This window comes from Crocodylus siamensis, chromosome 2 (genome assembly GCF_052110815.1).
Source record: "Crocodylus siamensis isolate JL-2025a chromosome 2, ASM5211081v1, whole genome shotgun sequence".
In the NCBI taxonomy this organism is placed as follows: domain Eukaryota; kingdom Metazoa; phylum Chordata; order Crocodylia; family Crocodylidae; genus Crocodylus; species Crocodylus siamensis.
The window spans coordinates 220,786,075-220,810,381 of NC_143396.1; the positions used below are offsets into that span (position 1 = coordinate 220,786,075).

A 24,307-nucleotide genomic window follows, 5' to 3' on the forward strand; every position below is an offset into this window, starting at 1 on the left:
TTTTTTTTGTTTTTTTGTTTTTTATTTATTGTGCGTTTGTTGTTGAGTCAAATATTCATTTTAATCTGCAGGGTCTCCTGTGTCGAGAAGCCCTGTTCCTTGTAAATATGAGTGGGATGGTGGGGTCACCAAATAGGAACAGGGAAGGTATTTTGTACAGATCCTGAGGCTTTAATAATATACTGCAGGATGTATTTGCAAGATGGGTATGTATCTTTTATCCCTTCATTAATACATTTTTTTTTCTGGGTAGTTCCCTCTTTGATCAAACATTGAATGCACTGTATCACTGTATCTTACTGCACATTGTCTAGGAAGGTTTTGTGCTAGACACCACAATACACAACCTTTACCAAATGTTATTTTTGAATGCAGCCTCCTAGTAAAGGCCTTGGTGCAGATAGGTTGATCACTACAGATTACTACATCAGGGTAAATGCATGCCTCACTACTCACCCACCTTTATCTCTACTGTTACCAACTTGTGATTTGATTATGTCTCTAGGTAATGAATTATTTTTTAAATCTTTTTTTCCAGCTGTCATAGTTACAGAAAAAAAATGAAACATGACCCATATGCAACCTAAGGGATCAAAAAAATCCAGACAACCCTCCCAGCAAACAATGTGAATGCCCCAATTATTTTTTCTTAAAAAGTCCTATTATTTTAAGCCAGTCTCCTGATGTTTTGAGGTCTTACTCATTATTTTTTAGTGTTTGGGGTTGGTAGGCCTTCCTCACACCCATTGTTGATTCATAAGCAGGTACCCCAAGCATTGCAATGGGTTCCAACTTTGGAAAGATTTGGGATTATTGTCAGGATGGGGTGGATGATTCATTCTGAGCTCTCACAAGACAATCATGCAGCTGCCCCTGTTTCAAAATCAGCAGCACCGCCAACTTGTCTCCATCAGCCTTGAGAAAACAGGAAGCACAACGGCCACCACAGGAAGTGGTACGTTCTTACACCCACTCCAAAAGCTTAGCTGCTGAACCTATTGCAAAACGTTAACAGAACACTGCAGGGTACTGCAAGAGAGAAAGAGAGAAGAAATCTGCTGACCTCTTCGTGTCCATACGATTCGTTGGCTTCATTTTCTCAGGCCCATAACCTAATTAGTACTTAATAGACAACAAATGCTTTGTCTCTTGGTCAACTCTGCTTTAATGCCTGGTACTGAGATGACATTCTTAGGGTTTTGGAGACTGTCATCCTTCACTGTTTTGTTTTATTCCAATAATTTGTTCAGTTCAATAGAAGAAAAGCAGTGAGATGGAGACCCTTGCCTAAAAGTCTGACCGTCTAAAAGACATAAAGAGAAGACAGAGAGGGTTGTTTGCCTTTTGTTTATAACAATTAAGTTGTTTCCATATGTTCTGAAGAAGAAGTGGGTCTTTTTTAGAAATGATATAATTGAGAAAATATTGGTTGGTCTGATAATACCATGCTGAACAGGATATTCTGTGCTGGTGTCAGGAATAACTGAAGGAGATCAGTGGGGCATTTTGAAGGCTGGCATCAAATGACAAACAAAAAAGGACAGGATGAATACAATACATGAAGTGATCCAAAATGTTGCCTAGCCATGTCGTCTACACACACCCTAGGTTGTGGTTGTGGTCTTAAAAATTCTCAGAAGTGCAGATTCAACCTGTAGGCCAAAGGGAAGCAAATACAGGATTGTATGGGCCAAAGGAATCAAAACTCATGGAAGAGGTGATATCTTTTATTAGACCAACTAGATATTTGCAAAAAACATATTGCATTTTTATTTATACAATAATTATATTGGATTATAGTGGCTGCATTCAGAATGGATTGGGGTGAGGTGGAGATTGGGAGGCGGGAGTAGAAAAAGTTCCAGCAATCAAGATTAGAGATGGTCATTGAAAGAGAAGATATTGTGAGGCTTAACGTGGGCAATTTTTTTTCAGTCAAATATTTATTTTTAAAATGTACAGATAAGGTTTTTTGCAAATTCGTGTCAGATTAATCAAATTGTTTTGTCCAAAAAACCTCAGTCCACAGAAAAAAGTGTGAAAATGTCAAATGGTTTGGTTTTCTCATCATCAAAATGATACATTTCAAATTTTGTTTCAAAATGTTGTTTACAAAATTCCATAAAGGTGATTTTTTTTTTAGAGTGATTAAAAAAACCCCAAACACATAACTTTTGTATCAAATGAAATTTTCAGCTCAACCTGCAATTATATTTTTGGCTTATGTATTTTGAGAACAAAAAACCATGGTTTTGAGATTGATCCAAAATTCATTATTTCCCAGTGTTTTGGTTCAAGCAACAAAAAGTAATTAGCCTCATAGTTCTAGTCCAGGCAGATAAGAGTTATATCCTTAAGAAGAGTATGTTCAAGCCATAACCAAACAAGGAGAAAGAGGCAAAAGTGATCCCTATTTACTTATCCCTTGTGACAAAGAGAACGATGCTTTCATCAACAATACTGAAGAGCAGAGGATGTGGAAATTCATATTACAAGAGTCGTGAGAGGCCCCTGTTGAAGGTCACTACAGGTATTGGGATCTGTGTCAATAGATTGTGGGAGAAATACTTGCAGGTAGAAGTAATTGCATTTGGGTTGTAAAGTTAAGTGCAGAATCCCTTTGAGCAATGCAATATAGATTCCTAAAAACATGTTAAAGAGCACTGTAGATAATTGCCACATTGCTTTGCCTCTTGTCCCTGGATCTTAGGCCATTTCTCTTCCTTTCTCACATTTCAGTTGTTGCAGTAACAGGAAAGTGGGCTTTGACAATAGTAAATTCAGCAACACTTTACCATCTCATAATTTGTTTCTGCCCGGCGATGGGGCTCTGTCTATAGCAGAGAGAGATTCATGACAGACCTGAGACACCACTAGAGAATGTTGTTTTTTGAAATAATTAATTGTAAATGGCTCCTCCATTTTGAAGTAATTCATCTGATACAGATTTTTTCCATTTTGCATAGTCATTCAACAGACTTCAGCTTGCCCTGTAACTCCCCTCATTATGTTAACTCTTCTAATGGCAGATGCTTTGGGATTTTTCTAAAGCTTGTAACTTTTCCCCCCCCTACCATGAACTAGTTTTAATTTCAAGTATATATATTGTGGCAACGTGACTGTTTCCAGTACTAAGATTGATCCTCTTCATTCTGATTTAACACCCATGCCTGATACCTACTGCAAGTTGATTGTTTTTAAAATTAAAAAAAATCAAGAGGCTGATTAAATAATAAAAAAATAAATCAAAAGTACAGGCTACTCCTCTGCAAAAGCTGGTTTTACAGCTGCTCTTTTATGTTAAGGTGTGGTGATGTAAGAGTGGAACCTGTTGTCACATCCTGGAAAGTCAACTGGCATGTGAAGGAATAAATGCAATACCGTATCTGTCAGGATACAAATCTGGCTTGGGCAGGCAGAAAGCTCACTAGTTTCAGGTGGGATTGCAAAGGAAAATGGTCCCCTGAGATACCTTTCTTATTAAACAAGCAGGACCAAGGAAGCAGCAGGATTTCTTTCAATTAAATGTTGGAAGGCCTAAATTTAGCAGTAGGTGCAGACTTTTCTAGAAGGGAAGATATAAATTAACAACCAGGAAACAAGCTCAAGGGTGTTAGAGGCATTTGCTCCGTTACCTGTTACCATGTGCAGAGTGTAAGAGACTTGACTTCTCTCTTCCACTGTGACTGATCTCCAAAGATCTTGATCTTTATTTTTGTATTCAGTTGAGAGAAGCCTCCTCTATGTGTTTTGGAAATTAAGTTAAATCAAATAACATTTATCCTTTTTGTACCCTGGCTGAAGTCACCCAGACTTTAGCTCTGACAAACTGTAAATTCTGAGTAAATCAAAATTCTCTTCTACCAGTTCAAATTCCCTTTTACCTTTTCCAGATCTGTGATTGATAAGATGACCTTCACCTCATTTCTCTTCCTAGGTCCTAGAAGCTGTCCGTCATATTAGTTTATCTGTCCTCACTTCTAATTTTGTTTCCTGCACGCTCTAAAACAGTGAAGCTCAACCTCTGGCCCACAGGCCAAATCTTGGCATGTCATCCAGCCTGTGGGGCTCCTCAAAGGTCCAGAAATTTGGTGGTGGTGGGGAGTGATGGCAGCATTAATTGTTTCCAGCGCTGCAGCAATTAATGCTGCCACCACTCCCCTGCTGCCATATTTCCAGGTCTGTGGGGAGCTGTATGGTCTGGCTGACATGGCTCTGCATGCCAGGTCACACCAGCACACAGTTGCTCCATGGGCAGATCACAGACCAACCCTGTGTGCCAACCCCAGGCTGGATCTGGCCCATTGACTGACCCCCGGCCCAAGGTCCAGCCTATGAACTGGCCCTGTCCAGCCCACAGGCCCAGACTGGTTGAGCACCGTTGCTCTAGAATTAAAAGAAAATCTTAGCCCTGCCCTGCTTGTCTCATCCTTGTTCCTGAATACTGGGATGCAGACAGTCTTTTCTCGGTGTCACAGTGAGCAGTGTGACCTGAAACATTTATCTGGTCCTTTGTAAGGATTATGGCTTTGTCTTTGTTTCCAGTAATCTCTCCCATGCATGGATTTTCCCTGGTCTCTTTTTTGTCTGTTCAAGTGCCAGATATCTATTCTGGGAGGGTATTCAGATTTCTCTTCTATCCTCCTTTCCAGCCTCTCCAGCTGAACATGTATAACTTGTTCAAATTGTCTTGCAATTACATCTCTCCTAGCTCTGCTGCTAGCCTGTGCAGTCCCCAAGTTTGTTTCTCTAGTTTCTCCCTCCACTGCTGTTACACAGAAGACAGAAGGGGCTCAGACAGAAGTTACATTTTTCACACGATCGCCCCCCTGAAAGCACTCTACAGCTGTTCTGTGACACATGTGCATGGCTGCAGAACACTTTTAAAGTGGCCAATCACATGAAAAAGTAACCCTCATCAAATGAAGTATCTGATGAAGTCACTGCTTTAGAACACCATAGGGAACTGCTTTACACTGCTCTGCTTTAGAGCATGGTAGGGAACTTGTATTCCCTAGGGTTAATTTGCCAAGCGATTAGGGCTGGGGTGATGCAGCAAGAGGAGGTGGAGGGAGGGGGAAGTGAGCAGCAGCAAGCTGCCATCTGGGGTTTGCCTGGCCCATGCTGCAGTGGGACAGGTTGATTGGAGCCCCCGAACCTTTTGCCCTCCCCCAACCCCCACCTCCAGCTCAGGCCAGGCAAACCTCAGACAGCAGCTTCCCCCTCCCTCCTCCCTTCCTGCTGACAGCTCTGGAGCTGGGGGGAGGGGGCAGAACTGGGGAGAGGTGTGGCTCCTCAGCTGTGGAGAGAGGCTGTTCCTTGTCTGGCTGCTTACCGGCTTGCAAGCTTGATCCCCTTCCCCAGCCCAACAGGTGAACATCTGTTGGGTCTGGGGGGAAAGCTCTAACTCATGGCACTTTATATAAAGTGCCATGAGTTAGAGCAGGGGCCTGCACATCTGTCAGCACTGAAGCAGCGACTCAGACAAGCATCTGAATATATAGCTTTCTAGGCCTTCATTAATGAATAGGGACAGTGGGAAACCTTAGGTCCTAAATAGGTGTCTTGCTGAGCCTCTATTTGCTGTCTCCTATTTAGCTAATCCCTTTGCTTGTTCTGTATTCTTCATTTCATATAGAAAAGCTAGTATATATTGACTTAACTCTTCATCACCTACTTCCTATTAAGCTCAAATTCCTTTATAGTAGGATTCATTCCATGAGAGAGAGTTCACATGTATGTACTTTTGCTTGTTTATTTACTGGTAAACAGGAAAAGAACATGAAAAACAAACAAAAAGAAGCAAAGTACAGTTAAACTTTAAGATATGCAGGGAATTTACTAAGAAATTACTGACTCCCCTATCTTGTAAACCCTTATCCCATTCTCGGAGATTTTCTGGCCCTTTTTTCCCCAAAGTGAAGGGTGTTCTTCCTGCAAAGCCCTCGGCTTCAGTCCCCATGTGATTCAGGGCAGACTTCAAACTTTAAGGTTGGTAATTTTCAGAAAGTCCCCTTCCTCCTCTACTGCACTGGGATGCTCTAAAATAACCCGGGAAGAGGCAGCTGTAAAAAGCTAACCCTCCTCATTTTGTTTTCATCCTTTTCCTCTTTTATCCACTTGCTGGATAATGTCAAGTAGTTAGCAACTTGATTGTTTTCTCCTCCCTCAGATGAAAAAATAATTAAGGTTTGGAAGAAACCAGGAGAAATCTGCCTCTTGCAGCCAAATCATATCTTTCATCCATTTGTGCCAGTCACTGCCAGGCTTTACCACCTCTCCCACTGCATGCATAGATAATGTTGTTTCTCTAGATCATATATAAATGCCCTGGTTTTTTGCATTTATCACTGCAAGGTCAGTATGGCTGAGGGAGAACAGTAGGGCTTTGCTGAGAGGGATTGTTTCTGGCTCTTTCTCTTTCACAGTGAGTTGCACTAGCCTTTGTGGGAAGGACGGAAAAAATAGCGGTTTCACATAAACATTCTCAGAGACTGTTCTTGTGTGAGGCAATCCTGGAATTTCCCAGCAGTCTCTTGTTTTCTTGGGCTTTCAAGTGTATCTTTGGTTGAGTTCTTGGCCCTTTCTTTCCTAAGATCCATCAGGGTCCCAGCACAGATGGGCAATAGGACTCTTTCTCCCTCTTTCAGTAGTATGAAAAATAACCTTTCCTGCTCAGGAGACTTCAGTGGAATGTCAGGGCAGAAATAACTTAACCCAATGAAGAACTGGGAGGTGGAGCTGCTGGTTGCCCAGTGGAAGCATTTTATCGGAATAGTTACTGCTGATTTGTATCGCTCAGCCACACAGAGGTTATACAAAGAGCAGCAAAGCCCCAGGAGCATAACAGTCGTCTGTTCCTAACCTCAGCCTTTATCTCTCACAGCCAGCTTCCTCCACACACCGCAGGAACCATGTGATATTTTACACTGAGGCAACACTCAGCAACTGAGTCTGCTCCCCCAAAGGACACACAGGGGAGGGGAGGGGGCATGACCACAGGATCAGTATACAAAATGGGGACAGGAAAATATGGGGTGAAACTCTGGTAAACTAGTTCCAGGCTAGTAACTTTATGACTTCTTGAGTAGCTTTGACAGGACTCTTAGCTACAATTCCTTTTTCTCAAGTTGTTGCATTCAGCTTTAGGCAGCAGAGAAGATTTTGGCTAAAACCTGCTGAATGGAAAGAGCAGCAGGAGTGAGCAGATCTATCTGAAGGCACCTGTGACCTCCCAAAAAGTCCCCCTCTACTGGGAAAGGAGGTATTCATTGTAAATGGAAGTAGTGGAGCACCCCGTAAGGATCCTTCACTGTGGGATCACATAAACTTTTCCTGAAAAAAACTGTATTGGAAGGGGCTGGGTAGACAGGGAAACTCAAATTCTTTCTTTCTTTCTTTGGTTTGGTTTTTTTTTTTTTGGAGGGGGGGTCTTGTAAAATATTCATTTAATGGAAGTGGTAGGACTTGCTAGAGTTCACAGGGGAGTAAGGCCTTTCAGTCCTGTGCATCCAGAGATTACTGAGCCTCTGTGTCTCCCCTGCCTCACCACCTCCCCACCCAAAAAGAGTATTGATAGAGCTGATAAAAGATCTAAAGACTGGTGAGGGAAGGTAAAGACTGCGTACCTGTGGTGGTTGCTTGTACAGAGAGGAAAAGTGTAGTAGAGAGGAGTACTAGTTTGGTTGTTTGGGGGTGGGGAGGGCACACAATATATTTGGGAAGTTCCTCCTTTAAAGATGTTATGTATCATTTTTAATGTGTTTAGTGTTTTAATGTCTTCAATCCTTCTTTCCCCACAACTATTTGAACTCGTGTCACAGTTCTGAGCATCTTGATCTGACACATTTGTCTTCGCTGTAGCTGTGTAGGGCTAGCCTCGCAACTATTTTAGTTCTTAGTGCTTACTAAGAAAAATATCCTTAGGGAAATCGATAGAATTGCTTTCTACTCAGTCTGTTCTACATGGTTACTGGAGTATGCCTCATAAAATTATAAACTGCACAAACACTCTGTGGACCAAACAGAAAAACACATCAAGACAGCTGCACAAACCAACAGCTGTGACACACACAGGAAATTTGGATGGAAAGAACCACCAGTGCATTGAGACCATCCCCTGACCTGCTAACAAGGCCGGCTAACTCTCAGAGGGCTCTGCAAAAGAGTGTCCTTCATGTCAAACTTGATTTTTTTTTATTTTAGAGCTTCACAAATGCCCTAATAGGGAAGAAGTCCTCTGAGATCAGTCTTCTCTGAACTTCATCTTTGCTAACTTGAACTTCTGTCTACCCTGTAACAAAAAGTTCACAACAGACATACACATGCTAGATTCCAAATAGTTATCAATCCACCATTCCTTTCCTAAACAGTCTGTACAATATAAGCCCAAGAAAAACAGAACAATATTATATTACACAGAATATTAAGTATATTACCCAGAGGACCTATATTACCCAGTCCCTCTTCTGACTCTACAGCAGCTTTGGTTAAATTACAGGCCCCATCCCAGGGATTACATGGCAAGCAGTAACAGTTATTTGGCAGGCAGTGTGTTGAATGACATGTCCCTTAGGGACTGTAGGGAATTAACAGCAGACCAGGTGGGACATGTCTGTTAAGAGTGAAAGGATACAGCTTTCCACGCAGCCTCAGAATATGACTCTTTACTTGATATTTCATTTGTTCATTTTCACATAGTGTGTGGACTGGAGTGGATTCCTGGACTGATAAACACAATAGGAAGCTTTAGAGCAGGGGTATCAAACTCATTTGGCTCCTGGATCAGGTATGTTGGGGGAAGGCTTGATCTGGCCCACAAATCAGCCCCATGCCACAGCATGCACTGTGCCCTATATGGGCCTGATCAGACCCAGGAGCAGCAACAGGCTGAATGGCAGGTTTTCATGGGCTTTCATATGTTTGACACCCCTGCTTTAGAGGCTGTACCATAGGCAAGCACTTGGGACATCTTTGACTTCATACTGCCCCTACTGACAAATGAGCTTATTTCAAATCCATTCCAAGGACAAGCTCCAAGATGTGTAGTAGGATAAAGCAAAAGTCCATTTGGCATCCAAAAATCCTCCAGGAAAAAAGGAATGTTTAATTTGTTAAACTGTAAACCCGGAGTCAGCACGTGTGCCGAGCATGGCACACAAGGCCATTTTGCTTGGCACACCACCGCTAGCCCGGGCTCTAAGCAGCTGCTGCCAGCCATGGAGCCCAGGCTGCTCCCAGCACGTGGCTGGGAGGCTGCAAGCCCTGCTGCAAGCAGACCAGGCTCTGTGGGCCGGCAGCAGCTGGGAGACTGCAAACAGCTGCTTTGGGCTTCTGCATGTTGGCACTCCGGCACCTTCCAAGGTAGACATAGTGGTTTTTTCAGCACTCCGGCCAAAAAATGTTGCCTACCCCTGCTGTAAACTATAAAGATACTTGATTAAAGCTTTTAAAGATCTATAAATGTACAGACCATCTTGGCAAGTTCAATCTTAATCACTTTTGTTTTTGTTAAGCTTATTTCATCTGCCTTTCTCTCAAGCCCATTTCCATGACAAGTGCAGAGACAAGGGGGTAAAAAGCACGCTGTTCAAATTCGCTGATGACACTAACATGTGGGGGGATGTGAGCACTCTAGAAGGGAGCAATAGGCTACAACCCAACCTATACAGGTTACAAGGGTGGGCGGATGAGAACAGGATGGGATTCAACACTGACAAGTGCAAGGTGATGCACCTGGGGAGGAACAACCGGCACCATACCTACAGGCTGGGGAACTCCCTTCTTGTCAGTACAGAGGCAGAAAAGGATCTTGGAGTCATCACTGACTCCAAGATGAACATGGGTCGGCAGTGTGGGGAAGCAGTCAGGAAGGCCAACCGTACCTTGTCATGCATCCACAGATGCATCTCAAGCAGATCCAAGGAGGTGATCCTCCCCCTCTATGCGGCACTGGTCAGGCCGCAGCTGGAGTACTGCACCCAGTTCTGGGTGCTGCACTTCAAGAGGGATGTCGACAGCATGGAGAGGGTCCAGAGGCAGGCCACTCATATGATCAGGGGGCAGCAGGGCAGGCCTTATGAGGAGAGGCTGGGGGACCTGAACCTGTTCAGCCTCCACAAGAGAAGGCTGAGGGGGGATCTAGTGGCCTGTTATAAACTAGTCAGGGGGGATCAGCAGGCATTGGGGAAGTTCCCATTCCCCTGAGCACTGCCAGGAGTGACCAGGAATAACAGTCACAAGCTGGCAGAGGGTAGATTTAGGTTAGATATCAGGAGGCGCTACTTCACGGTCGGGGCGGCTAGGGTCTGGAACCAACTTCCAAGAGAAATGGTGCTGGCCCCAACCCTGGGGGTCTTTAAAAGGAAGTTAGATGAACACCTTGCTGGGGTTATTTGACCCCAGTAATCTTTCCTGCCATGGCAGGGGGTCAGACTAGATGATCTATTCAGGTCCCTTCCGACCCTAGAAACTATGAAACCGTATGTCTCCAGTGAAAGTCCTACAACTACCCAGGTGGAAAGTTGTTCACCTGAACAACTCTGTTTTTGTGGAGCAGTCTCTGAATTACAGACTTACGGAAAGATATTTCATAAATGTAAGCAGAATTGCAAATGTTAAAAGATGCAACTGTGTTATAGTGAACAGTCTTGAATGCAGAGGCTGTTGTGTCCTTGGCTCCTTCACTGACTTGTAAGTCATTGACCTACTTCTTCAAAGAAGTGAAAAATGTTTTCAGATCTATGAATGAGTAAAACACTTGACAAGTGCTGGGTCTTATTTTCATGAAGAACAAAGTTAAACTAAAAGTATGTTTCACACCTTTACACTACAGGTTTCTGAATGAATGGCTAAGGGATTCATACAGTTCTCATTCCCATATAATCCTTCATGCCTTATCCTCACCTATTCCAACTTAAACCACTTCCCCAGTTTTAATTTTGCCCCTTTGTTGTGGATACCTACTAATAATTAGTCATTACAGCTAATCAGCATGGTGTGATGAATTAACCATATTATTCTATACATCAATATTTTTATTTTGGTAGCAGTGTTGTAATATGCGGTAAATCAGCATTTCCCAAACTTCTGGGGCTTTGTCTCTTGCAGCACTCTTGCAGGCATAGCACTCTTGCACCCCTTCATCTGCCATTGCTGCTTCCTTCACCACCAATTGATCCTACTGTCAGATCCCCCTGCTGTTGCCCCAGTTCCCCTGCTACTGCTTGCCGTTGAGCCCTTCTCCCCTCGAAACCTTCTGCTCCCCTATGCATATTTCACATCTCGGGAAAAGCTGTTGTATGCTAACCAATGATGCCCAGGTTGAATAGCATTTCGTGAGACTAACTTTATTTACTGATGTGAATATTTAAAAATATAAAGCACTACTATGATTTTTTAACATGGTGTGCATACTGCTAGTTGGTGTAACCACTTCCCTCATCCTCCCTCCAACATTTCTTTCTAAAGTTTATTATATTTTCTTGTTGCATTTTATTTCAAGTCAGACTGTAAATTAGGGGCTTATCTTCCTCTGTTTATACAGTTCTTACCATAAAGGAGCCCTTACTTGGCTTGGGAACCATATCTAAAAGAAAATAGTAATGATATTTTAGGGTACCATATTTACTTAAATACAAAACAAGGTATTTTCCCTGATCAGCTTGTGGGGAAAATGCTCCTTGGATTACAATCACATACAAGGAAACTGCATTAAATACATTGTCTGTCTTTGAACTGCTGTTAAAAGCAGTATGTGCTCAGTAATGAAACCAACTATAAAGCTGATTAAATGCGGCCAACACCGATGATGACTATAAAGTATACGGCCCATATTGGACAAACATGCTGATGGAAACTTTTTTTTTCTTGTGCAGCCCTGAAAAAAACCCCCAGGGAATTCTTGCCCCAGAGGGAATGAGCACTGGGCCTGGACGAACTGCAATACAAGGCCAGCACACAGAGAGAAGAGGCCAGAGCATATTCCAACATCCTTCCCTGGTACCAAAAGTGCTGATAGGAACCTACCACAAAAAAAAAAGCTAATGCAGCCTATCTGAGTAAGATATAATGCAGTGTTTCCTAACCTTTTTCTCCCCACAGCACACTTACCTAAATAAAAAAGCACCACAGCACACTGGACATGAAGGGGGGGCAGGGGCTGGTGGTTGCCGATGGGGGTTGTGCGTGGCCAGCCTGACAGCATTTTGAGCTGCAGCCATGCCTCCTGCCTGGCTGGAGCCATGCTACCTATCTGTCTGTGTCCACAGCAGCAGCAGGAAGGGGTGCGGTTCCAGCTAGGCAAGGGACGTGGCTCCAGCCCAAAATGCCACAGCACACCAGTTAGTAAATGCTGATATAAGGTAGGGCCCATTGAACACAGTGCCTCTCAGTACTGGCAATTTTTTGGGTCATGGTGAGCCACTAGACAGCATACCTTTCAATTTCCTCTCCATTCCCATAGCTGAGCTATGCCTTCCTTTTCCATTCCCAATTATTCTTGTTTCTTTACCAGTCTTAAGTGTCTGGCAAACATCACCAAACAGGACCATAAACAGTTCACTCAGAATCCCTCTGTCAACCCCTTCCTTAGCCTGTCACATATGATTAGTGTGGCCCTGTCCTCCGTAAGGTGAAGCTGCACTAGGTTGCCCTATGCCTCATCTGCACTTACATTTTTGGAGGATCCCAAGACTCATGACAAGAACACCTGGTTCCTGTTATGAGTGGGGGACTAATTAGCATACAGATTCTTTGTGGCGGGTATCTGGAGTACATACATACATACAGTGCTGAGCTGTGGGGTCACCGTAGCTTGAAATGTGGTTGACTCTACTGGGGCCCAGGCTAATGAATTATATGGAAATAATGAACCTTTTGGCTTTGGACTAATATCATATAAGTAGGTGCACTATAGACAGATATAGGGGGCAGCCCAAGAGAGGCAAAGCAGTGTGGACACTAAACATGAACCTCCTGGAAGATTAAAAGACCCAGTGGGACTTCAGGCAGTGCTACACAGTGTGCTACCTCAGAGCCAGGTACCAGAACTACATGGTGTGGTGGGCCAGCATAAAGGAGAGGACAATGGTCTTCTTTCAGCAGGCCGGCAGGAGGTATGCCCAGTTCCAGGGCAGCCACCATGAACACTTAAACTGCAACTTACAGAACCTGCAGAAGCATGCATCTGCAGGTTGGGATTTGAGGGAGGGTATACAGGAGGTGTGGACCCAGATTGGGGCCTGGTACAGGAAATAAGCCAGGAAGATCTTCCTGGTATGGGCTCCCTGGGTGGAGGAGGGGGAGGGAGTGGTCTGCTTACGTTAGTGGGTTAAAGAAGACCAAGAGGCCATGACCAGCTTGATAGACAGAATGGGTGTGGAGCACTGGCTGAACGAGGGGATGCTGGAGACAGCCTTCTACTGGAAGCTCTACACTGAACACCTGTAGGACCCAGAAGCCATATAGGAATGCCTGCATGTGCTCACCCAGACCCTTGGGGAGCATGAGAGACAGAAACTGGTGGAGGACAGGACGCTGAAGGAGATCGACACAACCCTACATGGTTTCAAGAGTGATAAGACTCCTGGTGCAGATGGTTTGGGTGGGGAGTTTTGTGTCACCTTCTGGGACCAGCTGGGTGAGCCCTTACCTGTTGGAGATGTTTGGGGACCAACTGCAGGAGGGCCAGCTGGGGGCAGGAATGGACCAGGGACATGTGGCCCTTCTTTATAAGAAGAAGCTGAGGGAGAAGCTGAAGAACTGGAGACCCATAATACTCCTGAACTTTGATTATAAACTGCTGGCCAAAGTTTTAGCCGAGCACCTCAAAAATGTTATAGGTATAGTGATCCATGAAGTGTGCACAGTGCCAGGGTGGCAGATCCACAGAGCCCTGCTGTTGCTGCAGGCTGCACTGTTCTACCAATAGGAGGGGGGACTGGATATCACCGTGAAGATCCTTGGCCTAGAGAAGGCCCTTGACAGTGTGTCCCACCGATTCCCCTTTGAGACTCAGATAAAAATGCCACCCCTTAATCTTCATTGCCTGTAAAATATAAGGATGCTATATACCAACATGAGCAGCAGAGTGCTGATGAATGAGTTCCTGAATGCCCCAATCACTCTCCCCGATCCTGTTCATCTGCATGATGGAATTGCTAGCCCAGTGGCTCAGATGAGACCCCAAGATCCACAGAGTAGAGATCCCCAGGGGCAGCGGGGAAGAAATGAAAGTCCTGGCCTACATGGTTGACCTCAATGTCCTATGCAGAGGCAAGTGGTTCACAGAAAGTGTGCTATAACATGCCCAGGCATATGGACCAGCAACAGGGGCCAAGCTCAACGCGGCCAACAGTACATGCCTGACATTGGGCAAACTCAGAGACCTGTCTACCCTGAAGGTTTCTATCCACCTTGAAGTAGTAAAGAGCCTCGGGTGGTTTTTGACCTGGAGCTGAAAAGAAAGAAAATGTAGGAAAAGACTGAGGCCTCAATCAGACAGAAACTGAAACTGTAGAACTTGTGCCACCTGTCAATAGGGGTGCATGGTGCTCATGAGGGCAGTGTTGCTACTGGTGCTTCTGTACACTGCACTGGTCTTCCCCCACTTAGAGCAAACCATCCATAGAATCCAAAGGGCCATGTTCATCTTCTTTTTGGGTACCAGAGAGGAGAAGGTTGTGAGGACCAAGCTGTGCAAGACAAAAAAAGACTGGGGGCCAAGGAATGCTGGATGTCTGGCTGTTCCTTGGGAGCAAGTACACAAGCTGGATCCACAACCTAGCAGCTGGCACAGACTCTAAAACAGCCTGCTTCATTACATATTTTGCAGGAAACCTGTTACGATGCTGGGGGGCAGGGGGGCAGGGGGAGACATGCTGCCCAACATACACCCATGAATCTGGGACCTGCTACAGTTCTACAAGGTCCTGGAATAGTTCTGGAGAAGATATGAACTACTAAAAGCAACCCCGACAACCCTGAAAAACTACCATAAGATACAGGTCATGGTAAAAACAAGGAACAGAATGTCAACTGTGGGCATGCTCCCTGTCAATGGCAGCAAGGCTTTGTGTGAATGAGTCTTCCACAAGGACTTGCAGAAGGAACACAGGAATCTGAACTGGCAGGTAGCCCACCGGGCACTCTGCATACAGGCACTGAGAAACAGAGAGGGGCAGTAACTAAGGTCTACCAAGCTGCCCCAGGCAAACCTGCTGGTGAAAGGCAGAAACAATAAACTGCATTTTACCTCCTCTGCTACTGCCCACATGTCAGGGAGGTGTGGAGGAAAGTAATCTTACTCCCCATGATGGTGATGGGTCAAGACCCTGACCAGAAATGCAATGCTGTTTGGGCACTTAAAAAGGCAGCAAGGTACCCCAACAACCCGCTCTGACCAGTTCATCTCCTGCTTCAGGAACACCCTGTGGAAGACCAGGAACCTGCTCATGCACAAACACATGAACTTCTCAATAAAGGACTGTGCCAAAATGGGCCTGAGTTGCAGTTGTATTACAAAAAATCAGCAGAAGATGATAGGGAAGAGATGGTAGAAATGATACAGAAGAGAAGAGACTGGCACAGACTGTTCAGGAACAAGACCCCCAGAGAAGATGATGATGATGAGGGGGAGAAAGAAGATGAGGACAGAGATGAAGAGGGGATAGGCAATGAGGACAATAAGGGAGAAAAGGACAACAACATCTATGGACTGGGGAAGGGAACAGTGGACTTAAGGGGTGAGGGGTGGAAAGGAAAGGGGAGGCAGAGGGATCAGAAGCTGTATGGTGAGACTGTAGTGGGTAAAAGAGATGGTGACAGATGCATGGGTGCATGCATGCGGCTATTGAAATGAGGTTTTGATGGGGTAACAGTGTATGTGTGCTAGAAACTATCAAGTGAACCAGACTGGTCACAGACAGTGCTGCCAGAGTAGAGGTTTCTATATTTATATCAATATAGATTTCACAGATTTCATAGACATTAGGGCTGGAAGGGACCTTAGAAGATTGAGTCCATCCCCCCGCCCAAAGGGCAGGAAATCAGCTGGGGTCACAGGTTCCCAGCAAGATAAGCATCTAATTTGCTCTTGAAGGTGTTCAATGTAGGTGCTTAAACCTCCAATGGCAGGCTATTCCAGACCTTGGGGGCTCAGACACTAAAGAAATTCTTCCTTATGTCCAGCCTGAAATGGTCTTGCAGTAGTTTATAACCATTGACCTTGTCATCCCCTGGGGTGCTCTGGTGAACAAACGTTTCCCCAGGTACTGGTGGTCACCCCTGATAAACTTATAGGTGGCCATCAGATCACCCCTGAGCCTGCGCTTTTCCAGGCTAAAGAGCCCCATGGCCCTCAGCCTGTCGTTGTAAGGTCTGTTTTCCTGACCTCTGATCATGCATGTGGCTCTTCTCTGGACTCTTTCAAGCTTCTCCATATCCTTTTTGAATTGTGGGGCCCAAAACTGGATGCAATACTCCAGGTGCGGCCTCACCAAGGCTGAGTACAAGGGGAGAATGACGTCCCGCGATTTGCTTGAGAAACATCTATGGATGCAAGCCAGCATTTTGGTCGCTTTACTAGCTGCAGCATCACATTACAGGCTCATGTTCATCTTGTGGTCAATGATGATCCGCAAGTCTCTTTCTTTCGTAGTGCTAGCCAGCGTAACACTGCCGAGCCCATAAGGATGCTGCAGGTTTTTCTTCCCAAGGTGGAGAACTTTGCATTTTTCAGCATTAAACACCATCAGGTTCTTGTCCACCCATTTGCTGAGCCTGTCTAGGTCAGCCTGGATCACCCTCCTGTCTTCTGGTGTGGATGGTTTGCTCCAAAGTTTGGTGTCATCGGTGAACTTGGTCAGTTTGCTTCTGACTCCAATGTCCACATCATTAATGAAGAAGTTGAACAATATGGGTCCAAGGACAGAGCCTTGGGGACCCCACTGGTCACAGGGCACCATGATGATTGACTTCCGTCAATTACTACCCTCTGGGTCTGACCATGGAGCCAGTTTCCCAGTCAGTGGATCATGGTGGACCCAAGGCCACAATTGGCCAGTTTCACCAAGAGGTGATCATGGGATACCAGATCAAAGGCTTTTTTAAAGTCAAGATCTATGATATCAATCTCTTCTCCCTTGTCCAGGTGATAGGTCATTGTAGAAGGTAGTAAGATTGGTCAAGCAAGACCTACCCGCAACAAACCCGTGCTGGCTATCCCTCAGGATGTTGGCATCTGTCAGTCAATTAAGAATGGCCTCTTTAATAAACTTTTCTAGACCTTCCCCAGGATAGAAGTCAGGCTGATGGGCCTATAGTTAGCTGGATCTACTTTCCTCCCTTTCCTGAAGATAGGCACCACATTGGCCTTCTTCCAGTCTTCGGGCACTACACCAGAGTGCCAGGAGTTTTCAAAGATCCATACCAGAGGCTGGGCTATGATGCTTGCCAGCTCCCTGAGTACCTTGGGGTATAGATTGTCAGGGCCGGCTGACCTGAAGGCATCCAGCCTCTCAAGGTGTTCCTTCATGAGGTCAGCATTAATGGAGGGCAGAGGATCTCCCTCACTCGGACCTCCCTGTCCTGTGGTTGGCATGGGTGTCCCATGGAACTGATGAAAGACCAATGCAAAGTACCCATTTAATAGGTTGGCTTTTTCCTGGGCATCAGTTGTCAGCTGTCCCATCTGGTTCAGCAGGTGTCCAATGTTGCCCTTGCTTTTCCTCCGGTTCCCCACATATCTGAAAAAGGACTTTTTATTGTCCTTGATGCTTGAAGTTAGTTGGAGTTCAGTTGCCGCCTTGGCTTTCCTGGTTTGCTTCTTGCAGGACAGGACCAGTGCAGAATATTCTTCCTTGGAGGTGAATCCCATCCTCCGTCCTTTGTAGGCCTTTTTAGCCTCAGGAGGTCTGCTAGATCCCTGGAGAGCCAGGGGGCTGTTGTGCCCTCTTGCTGCCTTTCATCCAAGATGGAATAGAATTAGCTTGTGCATTGAGGATCACTCCCCTGAGGAGCAGCCACTCTTCCTGAACTCCCCTCCCCCTGGGGTCATGGTCCCTTAGGGCCTCACTGACAAGCCTCCTAAGCTTGTCAAAGTTGGGTTTCCTGAAGTCAAGGACTTCCATGTTGCTGACTGGCTTGCCAGCTTTACAGTGGATGGTGAAGGTGATCAGCTCGTGGTCACTGTCACCCAGTTTTCCATTTATCACTAGGTTGCCGATTAGGTCATCCCCAGTAGCCAGTACCAGGTCGAGCAGCACTTTACCTCTCGTTGGCCTGTGGACTTCTTGAGTCAGGTAGAGGTCATCCACGCATGATAGGAAGCTTTGCAAGTGCTCGGATTTTGCTGAGTGATCCTCCCATGAGATGTCCAGGTAATTGAAGTCACCCATGACAACCATGGTCCTGGAGCAAGTGGCCTCAGCCAGTTCCCAGGCGAATTCCTTGTCAAGCTCTTGACTTTGGGTGGGAGGTCTGTAGTAGACTCCCACTGTTGTGTCCCCTGTGCCATGTTCCCCATGGATTTTAACCCAAAGGGTCTCCAGTCATCCACTGTGGTCACCAACATCAGCTTGCAGGGATGCATAGCTTTTCTTAACATAGAAAGCTACACCCCCGCCCCTTTTATCTACATGATCCCTCTTGTACAGGTGTCACGGAGTCACATGGGTGCCCCGTGAGTGTGAAGGTGATTGGCAGAGTTGCCAATCACTCAGGCAGCTCAGGTGCCTGGTTGCCAGGGCAACCAGGTGGTCACATGGCCGGAAGAGGGCAGGGCCAGGCCTTTATAACCAGCTGAGGCCGGAGCTGGAGACACAGTTCCCTTCTGGCTGCCGCAGGAGCAGGAGCTCTGCGGCTGAGCTGAGTGGCCTGGGCTAGTGGTTGCTACTTTACCACGCTAACCGGCTGCAATGATGCAGGGAACAAGATCGCCCTGATGGAAGGTAGCATTGAGAGCCCTGGTGGGGCTTGGAGTTATTGTTAGGCGTGTGGAGCCTCTCTTTATGTTGTAGCCAGAGGGCTTGAGTTTACGTTATTGTTTACTCCGGAGGACCGGGTGAGGCTGTAGGGGAGCGAGGAGGCCTCACGGGAGCTCCCCAACAGCTTGGGGGTTCCCAGTGCCCAGTAGGGGCACAGTTGCCAGCTGGGCACTATTGTCGGTGCTGCAGGGCACCCTATTGCGCCAGGGACGCGCGGTGTGCGGGGTTACAGACCCCAGCCCATAAGGGCGGTGTTGGCCCAGTGGGGCCAACGGACCCAGAGCGGGTCAAGGGAACAGGCACGGCAGCGAGCGCCTGTGCCCCGGGCGCGAGGCGCGCAGTGTCAGCCCTAGAGAGGGCAAGGCCCAGGGCAGGGCAGCGACAGGGCGCGAGGCGTGGTGTCAGCCCTAGCGAGGGCAAGGCCCCAGAGCGGGGCAGCGACAGAGCGCGAGGCGCGCGGTGTCAGCCCTAGTGAGGGCAAGGCCCCGGAGCGGGGCAGCGACAGAGCGCGAGGCGCGCGGTGTCAGCCCTAGAGAGGGCAAGGCCCCGGAGCGGGGCAGAGACAGGCCGCGAGGCGCGCGGTGTCAGCCCTAGAGAGGGCAAGGCCCCGGAGCGGGGCAGAGACAGGGTGCGAGGCGCGCGGTGTCAGCCCTAGAGAGGGCAAGGCCCCGGAGCGGGGCAGAGACGGTGCGCGAGGCGCGTGGTGTCAGCCCAGAGGGGGCAAGGCCCAGAAGGGCGAAGTAGCTAGAGATAGCGAGCCGGCCCAAGGGCGCCAAGACTCGGGCGGCGAGAGCGAGCCGGCCCAAGGGCGCCGAGACTCGGGCGGCGAGAGCGAGCCGGGCCCAAGGTGGAGCCGGCGATTAGCCAGGCGCCGGCGAGAACCCGGACCAAGGGGGCGCCGGTGTTAGGCGGCACTAGGGAACTGGACCCAGGAGGCACCAGCGAGTAGCTGGGCGCCAGCGAGATAGGCCCAGGGCACTGGGAAGGGGCGAGAGATTGGAGCCCGACCCAAGGAGGCGCCAGGTGGGCGAGGAGCCCCGGGACCCGAGAGAGAGAACAAGGGCACCCGAGGGGCGAGAGACTATACAAACGTCCCCCAGAACAGCTGCGAGGCTTGGGGCGTGCTGAGGGGGAGGTTTGGAGGCACGCATAGCCCTTAAGGCGGGACGCTCATAGATACCCCAGTCGGGAATAGGGACAGGACACCAATACCGTCCATTAGGGAACAGGCAGCCTCCACATTATATATATTAACCATCAAAGTCGTGGCGGGCGAGATTCTGAGGGTGCTACGTCACCCTAACGTGACGGTAGGGGGCGCTAGGGGGTTCACGGTTGTCCCTAGCCGCCACTCCCTCACAACAGGGTATAGCCATCTATACCCAAGGTCCAGTCATGGGTGGAGTCCCACCAGGTCTCTGTTATCCCCATGACGTCGTAATTATTTGTGTTAAGCAGGAGGACGAGTTCCTCCTGCTTATTCCCCAAGCTCCTGGCATTTGTGTACAGGCAGGCAAGTGTCCCCTTGGGGGCTCTTGCCTTGCCCACAGATTGTACCAGGGCTGGGGCAGGGGTGGGCTCCCTTAAGTGCCTTGACCTGCTGGCTTTGCAATGGTTGCTAAGTGGGTCAACAGTGTGTTAGATACACACACACACACACACACACACACACATTTTTTTCCCCTAAAAATAACAGACATATAAAAGTAGGTCCGAAAGTGCTGCTTAACAGGGGGGATATGGTGTACCTGTGCTAAAACTTGTAGTAGTTTCCAAAAAAGTAACATGCATCAATCCTGGATAAACTAAGGCTATGGGTACTATATGCAAATTACTATGGTTGTGTTTATTTTGCTTCCATGTGCTCAGGGAGAGCCATGGCTGACAGTAAGAAGGGGACCAAGGGACTGTAGGGAGAAGAAGTTGGGGGCAGAAGGCAAAGGGAATTCTTGACCCCCTAGATTTATTTTCCCTGCTATGGCATTTGGAGGAAAACAAATTCAAGTCAAACCTCCAATAATAAGATTCTATACCTGGAAATGTATATCATATTCATAATTTTTCCATATATAGAATCTAATTATTGGGGGGTTATCTTATAGTCAGGGTTTGAGTAAATATTGGAAATAGTGGGCATTTATGCACATACTCTGGAAGTGGAGGGTGGGGGGAGCCATTCTAATTAAAGTGCACGGAGCATCACATGTATTAGCGTCTGCGTGCTGAAAAATGGCGGCAGGGGCACTTTAACTAAAGCTTGTTAAATGAGGTTTAGTTAAAGCCCCCACACTGCCATTTTTCAGTGCAGGGACACTGATACACATGATGCTGGAGTCTGCTGGAGCATGGTAATTACCACACTCCAGCAGACTCACTTAACTGAGTCAGCTCTGATGAGCTGTAATTGCTGCATATATATAGGCACCCAGTATGGGAATAGAGTCCTTGTGGAAGATATGAGATTTCATAATCCCATAATAACTTGTTGTTTTCAGCTTAGTATAGATTTGTATAAATCCATGCAAACTTTAGGGTAAAAACTAAGGCTGTGGACAGTCACATGGGTGAGGCTCAGTGGCGAAGGACTGCGGGTCAGTGGAGAACTGGCTGGAACCTTTACCTTTTTTCCTCTGTCCTTTCATGTTGTTTGTTTTGGTTGGTTTTTTTTACAAATGAAAATTTTTAGGGTGAGAAAAAGAGAGGGTGGAAGCTGGATTCCAGTGAAATAACTGAGCAGCTTTAACTCTTTTGGTTTGTGACTTTCCCTTAATGGGTGTAAACTGACATCCCATTTTCTTAGGAGAAAGCCTTTATCCTGGGATTCTACAGATGTCATCATTAGCAATCTCTCGCAGCTGGCACAGACTCTAAAACAGCCTGCTTCATTAAATACTGTACTATAACATGCAATGCAAGGGAGTCCATCAATAAAAATGCCAATAAAAGGGAGAAAAGGGGGACAGTAGAGTTCTGGCTGCATACCATCATATCCCCTAACAGTGCAACTTATGCAGCCAGGACTCTACTGTCCCCCTTTTCTCCCTTTCATTGGCAGTTTATATCAATAGACTCACTTGCACTGCATGTTCAGTAAAAGCTATCTTTCTAACAACCAGCTGTGCCCACAAACTCTATTCAACTGCAGCTTCTGGGAGCCCCAGGTCCTGCCAAGTCAGACAGGCATACTGCAGGCTTTGATCATTTGCAGGCTATTGAAGTTTATTGAACTCATGCTTAGGAGAAAAGGAAAATTGCTTTAAATCACTTAGGTGATTTTCTAAGTGACTTTAAAAGCAGTTTAATAGGCTTGTATGCCTGTCCACTTCAGGTTTAAACCTCATTTTAAACTGGTGTAAGTGTTATGTGTCCATGCCCTAGCAGGGCAGCCTCGGATCTTGGTGTTTAAACACTGCACCATCCATAGATGAGTGCAGGAAACACAGCCTGCCACAGTCCAAGGGCCAGAGTGGAAGGGGCCAGAAGGGCAAAAGTCAGGGGCTCAACTTTGAGATGGGCAGGAAACAATGAGAGGGAGGGGGCATTATTTCTTCAGCATAAATAACTTTTTTTGAGACTCCATCTCATGATTCAGCAGCTCTGATGTCGATTTACAGTAACAAGAGAGGCAGGAGATGGTCTGTGTGGGAAGGAGTGTTGACAAAAGCGTCTTGTACAACTTCCTCTGGGCAACCCAGCTGTGTTATCAAGGGTGGGCAGCTGTGCAGGCCTAGCCCAGTATGAGGGGAGACAGCCCCCAGAGTGCAGAGAGAGGGTCTGTGGCAATCTTAAAACATGAGGGCTATAGATAAGCTCTCAGCCTTGGAAGCTGTGAGCCTGGTCAGACTGTAGATTCAGCAGATTAGATATGGCTGTCTGGGTCCTTTGGCCAGGGTAGGTGAATTCCAGTAGTAAGACCTGGCTTAGTCTAGACTGAAAGCTTCAACAGTGTAAGACTAGCATGAGTGTTGTATACGGGCCATAGAAGTGATTCTTACGTTTTCAGCACTGGGGAGGCCTCACCTGGCTTACTGTGTCCTGTTTTCAGTATTATGCTGCCAAAAATACATGGACAATTTAAAATCCAGAGGAGGACAACAAAAATAAGTAGAGGTCTAGAAAATATTACAGAAGGAAAAGTTGGAAGGATTTTGATTATTTAATCTACAGAAGAGAAGACTGGAGGAAAATATGTTATTAAGTGAGCTGTTTTATAAGGAGAATGACAATAAATTGTTTTCTGTGTCTTAGAACAAGAACAAGAAGCAATGGTCTTAATATTGTAACAAGAAGAATCATAGAAGTAGGGTCAGGAGGGACCCTGTAGATCTTCAAGTCCAACCCCCTGCCTGGGCAAGAGAAAAACTAGGCTCAAATGACTCCAGGCAGGTAGGCATCAAGCCTCTTCTTAAAGACCCTCAGGGTAGGAGCCAGCACCACTTCCCTAGGAAGTTGGTTCCAGCTCCTAGCTGCCCTAACTGTGAAGTAGTTCTTACGGATGTCTGATCTAAATCTACTCTCTAATAACTTGTCCCCATTATTCCTTGTTATGTCAGGGGGAGCTAGAGGAAACAAGGTCTCTCCCAAACCCTTCTGGTCCTCCCCTAGTAAGTTTATAGACAGTCACCAGGTCCCCCCTCAGCCTTCTCTTGTGAAGGCTGAACAGGTTCAGGTCCCACAGTCTCTCATTGTAGGGTCTGCCCTGTTGTCCCCAGATCATGCGCGTGGCCCTCCTCTGGACCCTCTCCATGTTGTCCACATTCCTCCTGAAGTGGGGCACACAGAACTGGACACAGTACTCCAGCTGTGGCCTGACCAGTGTCGCGTAGAGGGGGAGGATCGCCTCCTTGGCCCTACCTGAGATGCACCTGTGGATGCACGACAAGGTCTGGTTAGCCCTGCCAACCGTGACCTCACATTGTCGGCCCATGTTCATCTTGGAGTCAATAATGACTCCAAGATCCCTCTCTGCCTCCATGCTTTCAAGAAGGGAGTTTCCCATCTTATAAGTGTGCTGCTGGTTACTACTGCCCAAGTGCAGCACCCTGCACTTGTCAGTATTGAAACACATCCTGTTTTGCTAGCCCACCCCTGTAACCTATCCAGGTCTTGCTGCAGTCTTTCCCTCCCTCCTACTGTGCTCACCTCACCCCAAATTTTGGTATCATCAGTGAATTTAAATAGGTTGCTTTTCACCCTGTTGTCCAAATCACTGATAAAGAGATTGGAGAGATTGAACAGCGCGGGCCCAAGGACCAAGCCCTGGGGGACTCCGCTGCCCACTTCTCCCCAGGTTGAATATGACCCATCTACCGCCACCCTCTGAG

The 24,307-nt window shown here is 46.8% G+C and overlaps 1 protein-coding gene and 1 long non-coding RNA gene across 2 annotated transcripts in view; one reads left to right on the top strand and one right to left on the bottom strand.

Annotated features, from left to right (window-relative positions):
- LOC149871740 (uncharacterized) overlaps positions 1 to 24,307 on the top strand; it is a 98,193-nt gene that overhangs the window by 60,996 nt on the left and 12,890 nt on the right. Inside the window, exon 2 of the long non-coding RNA XR_016440294.1 lies at positions 11,877 to 12,059. This is a non-coding gene — a long non-coding RNA (uncharacterized LOC149871740). The remainder of the gene's footprint in view (positions 1 to 11,876; positions 12,060 to 24,307) is intronic.
- Positions 1 to 24,307, bottom strand: part of SPI1 (Spi-1 proto-oncogene) — a 101,100-nt gene that overhangs the window by 50,438 nt on the left and 26,355 nt on the right. The window lies entirely within an intron of this gene.